The sequence below is a fragment of the Scomber japonicus genome, chromosome 19, assembly GCF_027409825.1.
Source record: "Scomber japonicus isolate fScoJap1 chromosome 19, fScoJap1.pri, whole genome shotgun sequence".
NCBI classification, from domain to species: domain Eukaryota; kingdom Metazoa; phylum Chordata; class Actinopteri; order Scombriformes; family Scombridae; genus Scomber; species Scomber japonicus.
The window spans coordinates 157,501-170,982 of record NC_070596.1 but is presented as its reverse complement, the minus strand read 5'-3'; the positions used below and the strand labels follow the sequence as shown (position 1 = coordinate 170,982).

The 13,482-nt window shown below is 43.7% G+C and overlaps 1 protein-coding gene and 5 non-coding genes across 6 annotated transcripts in view; 3 read left to right on the top strand and 3 right to left on the bottom strand.

Moving 5' to 3' along the window:
- The window catches only part of LOC128379791 (NACHT, LRR and PYD domains-containing protein 12-like), a 178,950-nt gene that overhangs the window by 60,512 nt on the left and 104,956 nt on the right, over positions 1–13,482 (bottom strand). The gene's annotated exons all lie outside the window — the stretch shown is intronic.
- On the bottom strand, positions 10,526–10,597 carry trnae-cuc (transfer RNA glutamic acid (anticodon CUC)). Its single transcript has one exon. It is a non-coding gene; the product is annotated as a tRNA-Glu (tRNA).
- On the top strand, positions 10,839–10,920 carry trnas-uga (transfer RNA serine (anticodon UGA)). Its single transcript has one exon. It is a non-coding gene; the product is annotated as a tRNA-Ser (tRNA).
- Positions 11,434–11,505, bottom strand: trnae-cuc (transfer RNA glutamic acid (anticodon CUC)). Its single transcript has one exon. It is a non-coding gene; the product is annotated as a tRNA-Glu (tRNA).
- Positions 11,953–12,034, top strand: trnas-uga (transfer RNA serine (anticodon UGA)). Its single transcript has one exon. It is a non-coding gene; the product is annotated as a tRNA-Ser (tRNA).
- Positions 12,267–12,338, top strand: trnad-guc (transfer RNA aspartic acid (anticodon GUC)). The gene has a single exon. It is a non-coding gene; the product is annotated as a tRNA-Asp (tRNA).

The window sequence follows — 13,482 nt, the reverse complement described above, 5'->3', positions numbered from 1 at the left end:
ACTTAACCCGCCCTATTTGTCACCCTAAACCCAACCAGCCCTATTTGTGGCAATAACCCTAATCTCTGTCTAACTCTAGCATTAGCCCCCAGCCCTAAACCTAACCTATCCCAAGCAGAGGAAGAAGCCTAACTAAAAGGACATAAACCTAAATAAAGGAAGAAGCCTAACTAAAGGACAACACATACTGGGGGGAATAAACAAAGTAGTAAAGTCAAGAAGGACACTACAGAAGAAATAAGGTCAAGACAGACAACAAAGAATAAGGTCAAGATAGACATGAAGAATGCCAAGAACGGCTTATGGAAGGAGGGCTACAACAGGGAAGAACAAGATTAAGGGCAATAAATAAATAAATTCATAAATAAATAATTTGATTTATTAAGGGTTAAAAACTATATACATGGGTTAAAAAGACAAACAAGTTCATTAGGAACAGCGATTACAGGGTTAAAAGATACGTTAAATACAACACACGAAAGAAAACCAAACAGGGAGAGTATAAAAGGGAGAGAGCAGACGAAACAATTCAGTTGGGAACTTACCAGCAAAGGGGAAACATCTCTAGCAAACCCAAGAGAGGGACTTACCTTGTGTGTCAGGCCTGAAGAAGGACAAGATGATCCGAAACGTAGCCGCTGCAGACACACAAAGAAAAACAAATGGTTGACCTAAATAGAGGGTGGTAAATAAAAATAAAAAATAGAAAAAAAAAAGACAAAATGATTTAATATTTGATATAGCCAAGGTGAACCCAGCTTGAATAAACACAACTTATATATATAAGTGTGGCACTTAACAGGGGGACGGAGGGATGAGTATGAGGGGGAGGGGGCTTGTCCGAAGGGTGGAGAGTGCACGTGTCAACCCCCTTCGGGGACCCTATTTTCCCTAACCCCAACCCTAACCCTAACCCACAATCAAGCAATACATACAACAGAACTTACCTTTCCTCCACCCACTTTCACAGGAACTCTTCCGCACAGAAAAGGACAATATCCAATGGACCCCGGAAACTGCTAACGGGGTCTTCTCTCACTGGTGCAAACAACTTAACATAACCTGCACTGGTGGGAGAGGGGCCCTGCTGCTGTGACCGATCCACCTCACACAATTATAAAGTTAAATACAAACACATAATACTTACCCACGTAGGACGACAATTCCATATAAAGGCCAACACACATCACAAAAAGTACAGCATTGGGGATGGCGAACCTTGGACCTCACTGTTATCTACAACTCACCCCAATAATGCAAATGACTTACCTCTTTATATCTGTGCTCAATTAAAGGTCAATCACAAACTGCAACAAAGTCAAAATGCATTTTCATCTTGTTCATCCTGAACTGCATCTGTGTCTAGTGAAATGTACAATATACACAACCTATAAGCCACATGCACGGGTTATAATGGATTGTTTTTTGATTGATTTCAGGTTTCTATTATCATTTAATTGAAAAACCTTAATTAAAACAGATTTGACAAAAAAACAGAACTTATTAAATTTTATTTGCAGGGAGGCGGGGGGATGCAACGGACCGCACATCCCCAGGCCAGTGCACTGCAACCTAAGTTAGAATAATGAGTAGCATTCTTAATAAACCTCACCCTAACACCCTAACCCTGACACACCGCCGTTGCTACCCCGCAAGCTTACACACGTAGCTCAGGTGAATCATGAGGAGGAACAGGTGGAGGTGGTTCCCTCGGATATGGTGGACTTATTTGGGGGAGGTATAGGAATGGCGGGTTCTTCGACACCAAAGTTGACTGGGGGCTTACGGTGCTGGAAAAGTGGATTGTCCTGGGGGATTCGAACCTGTCCAGAATCCAGCTCTGCAGATAGACAGCTACCCGGGAGCTACATTCCGCCATGCGGAAGCTATTCTGTCCAAAGTCATGAGCCAATTGACTGTGGAGAAAGTGGTCTTGTCCTTTGGCCTTAATAGTCGGAGCCAGAAGGCGAAGGAGACTACAGTCAAGCAGTTGCAGGCCGCAGTGCGGATCGTGAAGAAACAGTTCCCATTTGCGGAACTTTGGGTCCCGTTGGTGAACTACTCGCCTTCCTTGCCGACTGCGGAAAGGGAAAATCTGCAGATTCTGAACACTTACATTAGGAAAAATCTGCTGTTTGTAGAGCTTTTACCAGCAGCCCAATTTCAGACGGAAGGGGATCTCATACATTGGACCAGGGAGACAGCCCGGGCTATGTTTGATCATTGGGTGGAAGAGTTAAACTTCAAGGCCCATAAGCCTCCCTAAGGAGGGGCTGGTGGGGTCGCAACCCCTAATTGGTCAAAATGTTATTGTGCTGGTGTGGCAGATACAAAATGGTCGACAGGCCAAACCAGTCACACAAGGGTTGAGGGTTCACATCCAATTTATTCTATAAAAGCAGCACAGGGGCAGTCAGGTTACACACGCTGGAAGATTACTCTCTCTCCAGTTCAGTAGTTAGCTTAGTTTTTTTTTTTTAAAGTGTGTTTAAACATTCTCTCAAAAATTAACATAATAAAACATCATGCTAAAATAATACAGATAAAATAAACCGTGTACAACCATGTAAAACGTAATGTACCTTCATGAACATGAAAGAATAAAAAATGTAAACCCTTTGAAAATTGCACTGAACATCACAAATAACATTCAAATATTGAAACGCACCTATAAAAGCAGCACAGGGGCAGTCAGGTTACACACGCTGGAAGATTACTCTCTCTCCTGCAGCGAGGTACACAATATGTAAATGAGCAACGTTGAGTATAACTAAAGTTACGGCCGCTTAAGCGGACAAAATACACAGGCAAAAGTTGCTAGTACACACATAAAAGTCTACTGTTTCAATTAAATGCAGTTTTCATCAAATACACAAGTTTTATGATGCTAGCTTAGCAGCTAAACACGAAGCATCACAACACACGTCTTACCAGTTCAGTAGTTAGCTTAGTTTTGCCTGGAATTTGGACCGACGTCACACATGCATCACTTGTGTGCCCCACTAATTAACCCCCCTGTGCATCACAGGTAAAGAGGAACCATAAACACTCTCAAAACTTAATTAACAGTATAAAAACGATTTTAACTTTACAATAAAGGGCTATTACACTATTAATACTGGTATTTCAGCATTGCAGGTTTTGAGGAAGTTCATAAAATAATTAAACAAATATACAATATAATAAAAATAACTCGGCTACACTGGCAAAGAATTTTTGCCTTGACCGAGTACAATTGGATCTTTTGAATAAGGGATTAACCTTTATTCCTACCTTGGATTTGAACAAGGATCAGAAAAATCAGTTACAATTGGATTTGCAATCTTATCACAGAAAGTTAAAATTGGCAGGATTTTTCGGAGATACAGAAGATAGGACGCAACAACAACCAACGCCGCCATTTACACCACTTAATGTTCTTTTTAAACAGTATTTTAGCATTCCTCTTAAGGTTCTTAACATCATTTTTAACATTCTTAATGTTCTTTGTAACATTATTTTAAGTCTTTTAACATTATTTACATTTCTTGACATTCCTTTAACTTTCTTTTAACATTATATCAGTCTTTTATGCTGGGATTTTGTATGTCCAAATCAAATATGTATTTCAAGAAGAATATGTGAAATTGTCAGAAAAAACATAAATCAAAAGTAAATGAATTTTTAAAATAATTTGAACAAAAAAAGAGTTTCAGTGAATTATCTCCTTAACTGCAATGAAATCAACATGGATTCTCCTTTGCAGTTTCTTCCATGAATACAGGTTCCTCCATTTGAAGGATTTGAGATGGTGGTGCCAGCTCAGTCATGTCCATAGGCTGAGGCCTACCATGCCCATCTGGGTTCCTCCTCGGCAGCGGCCTCTGGAACACTATCTGTGGTTACAGCTGGCTCAGGCTCGCATGTTATGTACATCACATTCTGTTCAGCAAGAGGGGCTTCCTTGTACTCTTCAGTCTGTCTTGGCACAGACACAGAAGCAGTTAGGGTTTAGGGTTTAGGGTTGGTTGGGGTTAGGGTTGGTTAGGGTTGGTTGGCGTTAGGATAGGGGAACTGATTACTCCTCCGAAAGGAGAAGGTAGGTGCACGGTCCTTCCACCCACATGCTGTTCCCCCGTATCCCAGGTCCCATTCCAGTTGGCGGGGGCGCTTAACCCTAACCCTAACACTTAAACCGATGATAAATCTCACCTCTCTTTGCAGGACAAGGCTCTCAAATCTCTTTCTTTTGGTCACCTTGTGAACCCTTTGTAGGACTTGTTCCTCCTCTTCTTCAGAGTCACTCTCAAATTCCTGCTGTGTGGGTTTCCATTCATCAGCGGAGCCATCACCCTCAGATGAACTAAAGCTCTGTTTTTAGGTAACACAAGATTCATTTTACTGATTTTGAATCTAATTATTACTCACACCTCTATTTTCTGGAAAGGGCACTCAACCTCCCTTTTATCTGTTCCATCCTGTTTAAAAGAGGTCATCGTCTGTTTTTTAATGAAAAGTCAAAAGAATATTAAAAGCTTTGTAATATGTGGAAGGACTGAAAACTGTCAAAACTCACCATTTGTTGGTTCAAAGGCACAGATGCCCTTTTCTCACGCAGCTGGTAAGTCCATTTTGGCACATGTTCCTCATCCTCTTCAGGATCTGGTACTGTTTCAGTTAGTGTGGTTTTCATATCACCTGCATCATCCTCATCAGATGAGCTCACCATCTTTTGTTAGGAAAAATAAAGTATATTAAGCTCATTTTAGAATGACGCATTTTAATTTGTGTGTGGAAACACTGCAGCTAGTCACATGTCTCACCTGCTGGTCTGACAGCACAAGGGTCTTGTTGTTGTGCAGCTGGTTAAGCCTTTTTCTCACAGGCTTCTCTTGGCCCAATGGTTCCTGCTCCTCCTATTCAAACCCTTGATTGTCTTCATTTTGTGCAGATTCGTTGTCCTCCCTTTCATCCTCCGAAGAAGCAATGGTCATGGTTTTGTCTTTCTTGTGTTTCTCTCTGCGTTTCCTTGTCTTTGCAGCATATGTAGAAATTGCCATCATTGACAATTCTCTACTCTGGAGTGTGACCTCTGCCGGATCCTCCACTGTGCAAAGAAATGGATAAAATGAATACAAGTTGATGGATACTACAACAAGAAATAGGTTTGGCATTGATTTAAATTGTTTAAAAAAACCTTGATAAAATCTTTTGGCTGTGTTTGCATCATGGCACATAAAAGCCGCTTTCTGGTAGGTTTTATGACCCAACTGCCGCTTGGCCTGGAGGAATGAATGTAAAAAAGAATTATATACAAGTGCAAAATTCATTAACTTTTCACCACACTTAATTGTTCTTTAGATACAAAAAAACATGAAGTTATCTCACATAAGTGGCAACAGAGGAGCACAGCATGTTGAAAGTTGGGGCTGTCCCCAAGCCCATCCCCTCCCAGGCCTCCTTGAAATATTCAGACAGCTTCAGCAGGACGCCTCCACTGGTTGTGTGAAAGAAGGTAGAAGCCTCTTTGCCTCCTTCAATTCTGTTTTGAAGCAGGTTGTAACGCTGCAACCAGGAATACTCGCTTGGCTTGAGGGGTACAGCTGCTTCACCAAAGCACCTTTGAGTCTTGTGCTGTCCAACCTAATAATTCAGGAAAGTTGACTTTTCACTGACCAACTGATATAACAATGTGTATGTCTCTTGTGTCCTTTCAGTTTTTGTAATAATGTTTGCACTTACACGGATGATGTGGGCACCCTGTTTAGTCTTTTCTGCTGCCTTGATGTCCTTTGTGGTCATGTTGATCACAACACCCTTTCGGTGGCCTGTTGTTGCAATAATATAGCCACCCAGCAGTCCAAAAAAAACTCTTTCAGACATGCTCGGTCCTCTGGATGCTTCTCAAGGTCAACTGTAAAAGCAGAAGAAGGACATTGTATGCATTCACTCACAAAGTTGATGTTCTTTACCTTTAGTACCACAAGTTGGCCACACAAAAGCAGCAGAGACAGCCCATATATAAAAACCCAGTTTGTAGATGCTAATCCCTGTAATGTAAAATCTGCAGAACAGTAACTTCACCCAAAGTTTGAGTCTGGAGAAGCCCCATAACAGTAAATAAACCTTATTTTTACAAATCTGAAACTTATGCTGAGCAATGATCCATACCCAGTACTGCAGTGATCTTCTTCGGAGCCTCATCTATAAACCATGCATGTTTCTGTGCCTTGACCAGTCTCTGAAATTTTGAATAGCATTTATTATATGCGTGTTCCCTGCTTTTAACGATGTGATGTTAATGTTTGGAGGTGGGGTTATAAATGTTAAACATACCAGATTTACTTCGCCTCACACTGAGCTGGTGCCCGACCACATCCTGGCCAATATCTCTTATCCGGGCCCTCAGCTCTACCAAGATGAGTTAGGGTTAGTAAGGTTAGGGTTAGGGTTGGTAAAGGAGGAATGGTCGAGCCTGTCTCCCATAGGAAACAGGAATGGCACGCTCCATCCACCCCCCGGACCTCCCCCCATCCCGGTCCCAATAAGGCTGACGGGTCCACTGGCGCCTCCTGCCACGCTGGACCAGTAACCAGCCGTGGTCATAATCACCCATTTTTGGGTGGTGTCCAAATATATTTTTTTGTGTTTTTTTGTTGTTTTTTAGAAAAATGAAATAAAAAGAAAAAAGTTTAAATAAAGTTATCAAAAATAAAAACCAAATTGTTTTTTTCAAAATATTAAATCCTAAAAATCAAAATCCAAAATAAAATGCAATAAACAACAAAAGAAGGTGTGCCGGACAACGTTTCGACCCTTCTTGGGTCTTCCTCAGGTCAAGGCACACTAGTAACTATGCTGCTGAATGGTTGCTGAGATGTTGTTCGGTCGCTGTTCTGATGCAAAGTGACTTGCTTCTGCAGAGCGCTCCCTTTTATACCCTCCGTTTTGTGTTAGATAAATTTTATCCCAAAAGTTAGTGTTCGTCAAATTTGTTTTCTGTTCCCTCAATTTTAACCCTATAAATGCCAATCCAAATGAAATTTACTATCCCCAATTTATTTATTAACCCCAAAATAATAGTGTAATGATTTTAATAATAACCTAATTGAATAAAAAGCCCAAATAAATTATTTATTTTAATCCCTTATATCTTATTTATTTATTAATTTATCCCAAATATGAAATAAAATGAACTCAAAAGGGGTGTGGTTAGGGTTAGGTTTAGGGTTGGGTTAGGGTTAGGGAGGTTAGGATTGGTGTACAGAATCCCCCCCTAAATAGGTGGGGAGGGTAATGTGCACGGTCCTTCTCCTGGCCTCCGGTATCCGGTCCCCCATACCAATAACCGCGAGGGGGGTATTGGTGCTGTCTCTTACAGTACACGTAAGTCCACCCCCCTTCCGTGTCAATTGTCATGTTTTTATTGAAAAAATACCTCTAGGTTTAATAATGAAAAAATGTCTCTACTTGTATTAATGAAATAATGCCTCTCAAATCAAATTGTTTTAATTTTGTACAATGTGTGCCGCGACATTTCGACCTCTTTTTGGTCTTTTTCAAGCGGTCAATGAAAACTAATGGGAGTTACTATGAAAGCAGAGAGATGTTTCCCCTTCCGCAGCCAGCTCAGGAATGAGGGACAGCCGTGCTCCTCCTCTATTTATGCTCTCTGGCTGGAGCTGTCACGATGTTTCACCGAAAGAGGATTTAGGAAATGATCAATGAATTCTGCCGTTTGATACGTTTCGCTGCCGCAATCTGAAACTATCGGCCTCCCTGGAGGTATCTTGAACGGCACGGTCCACTTCTCAGGATCTTTATGTATTTTTGGAAGAATATAAAATTTCCTTGGTCCAGGTTACACTTCTCCTTTAAGGTAAGTACGTTGTTTTCCCGTTATGAATTTTTTCTTGTATAGATCATCTAATATCTTATGAACTAAAGGCACCGTTTGTAAATAAATAGGTTTTACCAATTTGGTGTAATATTGTGTATCATTTAATTGCCAATTAGCTTCTCTAATGTACTGTTCCCTACTTAAAATGACTACTGCGCTTCCTTTATTACAATCTGTTTGTTCTGGATCAAATCCTTAAGAGCTCTTTCCTCTTCCTCTAATAAATTTGGTTTTTCCCTATAGGTTTTATAATATTTATTGAATCTTTTTGATCTTTTTTAATTAAAGCATGAACTTCGCGCTGTAACTGGTCTGATGGCGGTACCCAATTGGAATGTGTTGTAAAGCGCGGCGGGTCCTGTCTATTAAAATCCCCAAAATATGCCGCTAACTTCACTTACCGATGATAATTTTGAAGGTCTAATTGGAGCTGCGTCTTTTGATCCTTGTGCAGGTCCAACGTGGGGACAAATGTGAGACCCCGGTTTAAAAGGCTCCGTTGGGAATCGGAGAGAACAAGACCTTCAGCCAGAACAATGACATTTTGGGACAAGGGGGTTGTAGACCCCATCCTCCCGTCCAGAGGAAGGCTTACGGAGCATATAAGTTTAAACAGGAAGCCCAATGGTCTAGCATTGCCCTGGCAGTGGCTGTGGTCCAGTGTAGGAAGTCTCTTTCCACTTCGAACTCCGTGACACTCAAAGCCAGGATAAATGTAAAGTTCCTCATAATGTGCTCGTTCAGAGTCGTCTGTTCCGCACTGCTCAAAAAAATTGAGAAGTTGATCACTGGGATCCACAGTTCCGCATATGGTAACTTGCTCTTGGTGGTCCTAATCACCGCCTGCATTTGTTTTACTGCAGTCTCTTGGGCCTTCTGCCCTCTACTGTTCAGTCTGAAGGCCAAGACCAACTTCTCCACTTCCACATCTGGGCACCAAGATTTGGCCATAATGGCCTGGGCGTGCCGGAAGTTGGCCCCTGGGTAACTCTCGATCTGGAGGTCCGGGATATTATAGGCCGGAATCCTCGCCAGATTGGAGTCCTCAATGATAAGCCACTTCTTCTGCACTTCCAGGGTCCAGTCCAGTCAAGATCCGCCGTCTGCTTCTGTGCATCGCGGGTAATGAGATGGATCAGTGGGGCATCCGCTTGCTTGGGACGGGCCTTGTCCTTGTCTGAAGTCGAAGATCCGGGCTGTGGATCCTCTTCTGGAGCCTGGTCCCCAGTTCTGGTGGTGACCAAGACCTCCGCGTACTCCATCTCGCTTCGAGTAACACAAGGGAACTTTCGGTGGGCCCAACGCTTGGCCACCTCCCAGACTGTTTTCCAATCCGGGACCCGTTCCAGGTCCAAGTCCTCCAGTACTGCCTCGTAATGGCGCTCCAAGATCAAGAGGGTATTATACCCCCAATTAGTGGCATTCCCTTGGATCATGTCCACTGTAGCCTCCGTCGGACAGGCAGGTCGAATCATGGTGGACAGGAGGTCTACCATCCGATCGATGGCCCTGGGTTGTGGTTTCCCCTCCTTTGGGTCCACATTATGAAAGTGGTGCACCACCTTAATGACCCCGTACAGCTTACGCAACAGCTTCACAAACTGCGGATCAGCTGGTTGGTACGGGGTTTGGTTTTGCTGCTCCTCGGTCCTACCAGGTCGGGAAGGAGGAAACCTGGGGGCAGGTCGTGGGTTCCAACCACGTGCCACTGCCGCATAAGAGCGGGACTGGGGTCCGGAGTAGCGGTTCCAAGCAAGGGGAGGCGCTGGCCGGTTAGGATGTGGGTGATAAGCCCGTCCCCTAGAGGATCTGGACGGTGCACGGGCCATCCCCTGACCGGCGCCGCCACTCCTGTCCCTAAAACACTGGAGGTAGCCCTTGGCCTTTAACCTAGTGCAGGACCCTTCATAGAGTTTTCTGTTACCCTCCCAGCGAGCTACTATTTCCTGAAGCTCCTTTTGATGGGCCTCCCTAGATGAACACACCCTATCTGAGGCTTCTTCTTGTACTGCAACCACACTACCTGAGCAAGGACTGTCCCTCGGGAGTGCTAGCCGGCTCGGCTGGACGGGTGGCAGGCATTGTTCTGGGACATGTACCCTAGAACCAGGTCTGACCTGGCATTCAGACTGGGGAGTGGGGGCAGGAGTAGATATCTCCCGAGTTGTGCTGGGGCCTACTGCATCCCTCCCTTTTCTTGGTGTGGATGAAGTTTGTTTCCTTATCTTTGCAGGTGGTGGTGCAAGTGTTACTCGTGTTTGGTTGTCAGTGGAGGCGGTGAAGCCGATTGTGGTTCCTCCGGCTGTGTATCTTCCTCCATGCACACTATGATCAGTACCTCTGCACGGTCCAGGCCCTCTTTTTATGCACGGCAGGTTTCTGTAGGCCCACTTAGTAGCAATCTCGAAAGCCTCCTTCCAACCAGGAAGAGGCTTAGCTGTGATTTGCTGCAAGACGAATTCCGGGCCGCGGCGGTGAGAGCGACGAATCCTAGCCACTAGACCATCAGGGAACCACGATCTTGGGGGGAAGGATGACACAACTGAAATCGTACACTGTGATCATCCTGACACAAAACAGGACGAGTTCGACCAAATAACTGCCATGGCTACATGAGAAGCAATTAAACTTTATGCCACCTCCGCTTTCCCTGACCGGGAATCGAACCCGGGCCACGGCGGTGAGAGCACCGAATCCTAGCCACTAGACCATTAGGGGCCCTCTTTTCCCTGACTGGAAGAAGCAAGTTCAATCAAAACTTGTGCTCATAGAAAAGATGTTCCACAGGGTTCAAAATCTCATGGCTGTCCCACTTAGCATGCTTGTAACTGATATTGCAATGGCTCTGAATTATTGTCATTCCCATGTGTACTGCAGCCTTTTTTTCATCTAATTGGGCTGCCATTGTAAACATGGAAAGCTCTAAAATTGGCTGAACCCATTGAAAAGGGGAGGGAAGGTAGTTGTGGCCGAGTGGTCAAGGCGATGGACTTGAAATCCATTGGGGGTTCCCCGCGCAGGTTCGAATGCTGTCAACTACGGAAACCTCAACCGTTCCTCCTTCCTTCCTTTGTCACTGTGTCAGACGGATGTGTGTTGTTGAAGTGAGGCGTTACACCGAAATGTGTGCGATTGCTGAAATTGACATTGTGTTCATTGCAAATGCCAGTCTGGCATTGTATACTCTGATTTAGTAAAAATTCTATGACGTCGTCTGGCAAGTGCTGTTATGTGTTCATCATTTGTGCTGGCGTTGAAAGCTGGCTTTTCAAGGCATTGGTGGTATAGTGGCGAGCATAGCTGCTTGCCAAGCACTTGACCCGGGTTCGATTCCCGGCCAATGCATGAAGTGAAGAGTCAGCTGTGCCATCTGGTTATCTACGGGGGAAGTGAGAAGTCCTTTTAAATAAGTTGCAGTACACAGAGCACTAACCACTAGATGGTCAGGGATGGAAGGATGAAACCACTGAAAATCAACCCTGACACAAAATTGGCCTGGCTAGACCAATTTACTGGCTTGGCTATATAAGCAGCAATCTCATGTCACCTCCGCTTTCCCTGACCGGGAATCGAACCCGGGCCGCGGCAGTGAGAGCGCCGAATCCTAGCCACTAGACCATCAGGGAACCATGCCTGTCGGCAAGCTTAACACAAAAGTAAATCAGACACTGATCACCCTTTACCAACTTTGGCCTGTTTAACTAAATGACGCACATCGCTATTACCCGCCTCTGAGTCACCTCACACGCCACCTCATCGTTCCCTGACCGGGAATCTAACCCCGGCTGCGGGGGTGAAAGCGCCAAATCCAAGCCACTTGACCATCAGGGGCCCTCTTTTCCCTGACTGGAAGAAGCAAGTTCAATCAAAACTTGTGCTCATAGAAAAGATGTTCCACAGGGTTCAAAATCTCGGGGCTGTCCCACTTAGCATGCTTGTAACTGATATTGCAATGGCTCTGAATTATTGTCATTCCCATATGTACTGCAGCCTTTTTTTCATCCAATTGGGCTGCCATTGTAAACATGGAAAGCTCTAAAATTGGCTGAACCCATTGAAAAAGGGGAGGGAAGGTAGTTGTGGCCGAGTGGTCAAGGCGATGGACTTGAAATCCATTGGGGGTTCCCCGCGCAGGTTCGAATGCTGTCAACTACGGAAACCTCAACCGTTGCTCCTTCCTTCCTTCGTCACTGTGTCAGATGGAGGTGTGTTGTTGAAGTGAGGCGTTACACCGAAACGTGTGCGATTGCTGAATTTGACAGTGTGTTCATTGCAAATGCCAGTCTGGCATTGTAGACTCTGATTTAGTAAAAATTCTACGACGTCGTCTAGCAAGTGCTGTTATGGGTTCATCATTTGTGCTGGCGTTGAAAGCGGGCTTTTCAAGGCATTGGTGGTATAGTGGCGAGCATAGCTGCTTGTCAAGCACTTGACCCGGGTTCGATTCCCGGCCAATGCATGAAGTGAAGAGTTGGCTATGCCTTCAAAACACTAAATTAAAATTCTATAAGCTGTAAAATAATATATATATATAATATATCAGACAGTATTGATAAATCTACAGCAATGTGATGTGGGACAAATACAAAGGATTGTTTCAATTTCATAACTTCAATTTATTTTTCTTTAAGAAGAGTTTTTTTTAACAATGCTGTAAAATACAATAAAAGAAATATATCGCACCAACAATGTATTTTGATAACAGGCACGCAGCACACAATATTATACATTTTAACAATAAATGAAAAAAACACACCCACAATGGTGCAAGTCATTTATGAGTTGTACTCATTTGACTTACTAACTTAAAAATGAAAAACTGGTTCTTAGTAATGTTGTGTGTGTGTGAGTGTGAGAGTATGTATGTGTGACAGTCTTACTAACTGTGTCTTAGTAATGTTGTGTGTGTGTGTGTGTGTGTGTGTGTGTGTGTGTGTGAGTGAGTGTGTTCCTTCCTTCTTTCCTTCCTTCTTCCTTCCTTCCTTCCTTCCATCTGTGCTTCCTCTCTCCTTGTTTCTTTCTTTTCTTCTTCTCTTTCTTCCCTTCCCCCATCTCCCTTCCTTCCTTCCTTCTCCCTTCCTCCCTTCCTTCCTTCTTTCCTTCCCTCCTACTTTCTTTCCTCCCTCCCTTACTTACTTCTTTCCTCCATTCTTCCTTCCTCCCTGCCTTCTTTCCTTTACTCCCTTCCTCCTTTCCTTCCTTGACTCGAACACAACAGGAGGGTTAAAGTTGAAACCTGAAGAGTTCGGTTTAGAACCTGCTCTATGTGTGACGAGCCTTGAGATGACTCTGTTGTGATTTGGCGCTATACAAATAAAGATTGATTGACTGACTTATCAAACAGGTTGATCCAGAGCCCTGACAGCAAAGACCAGGCTCCATATTTATCTAATTCATTTCCCTCCACTCAGTGTGAAGTTAGAGAAAAACTAATGGAGGCTTTATTTATTGAATGATTGATGTGTTTAAACTGCTGATGGCACAGATAGATTTCAAAGAGAAGATACATTTCATGTTTTTAATCAAGTTGTGTCCGTTTGCATCATTATCGCTGTGTGCACTGTTGTACAATACATGCAAGATGCTGCACTAATGTAGAAAAC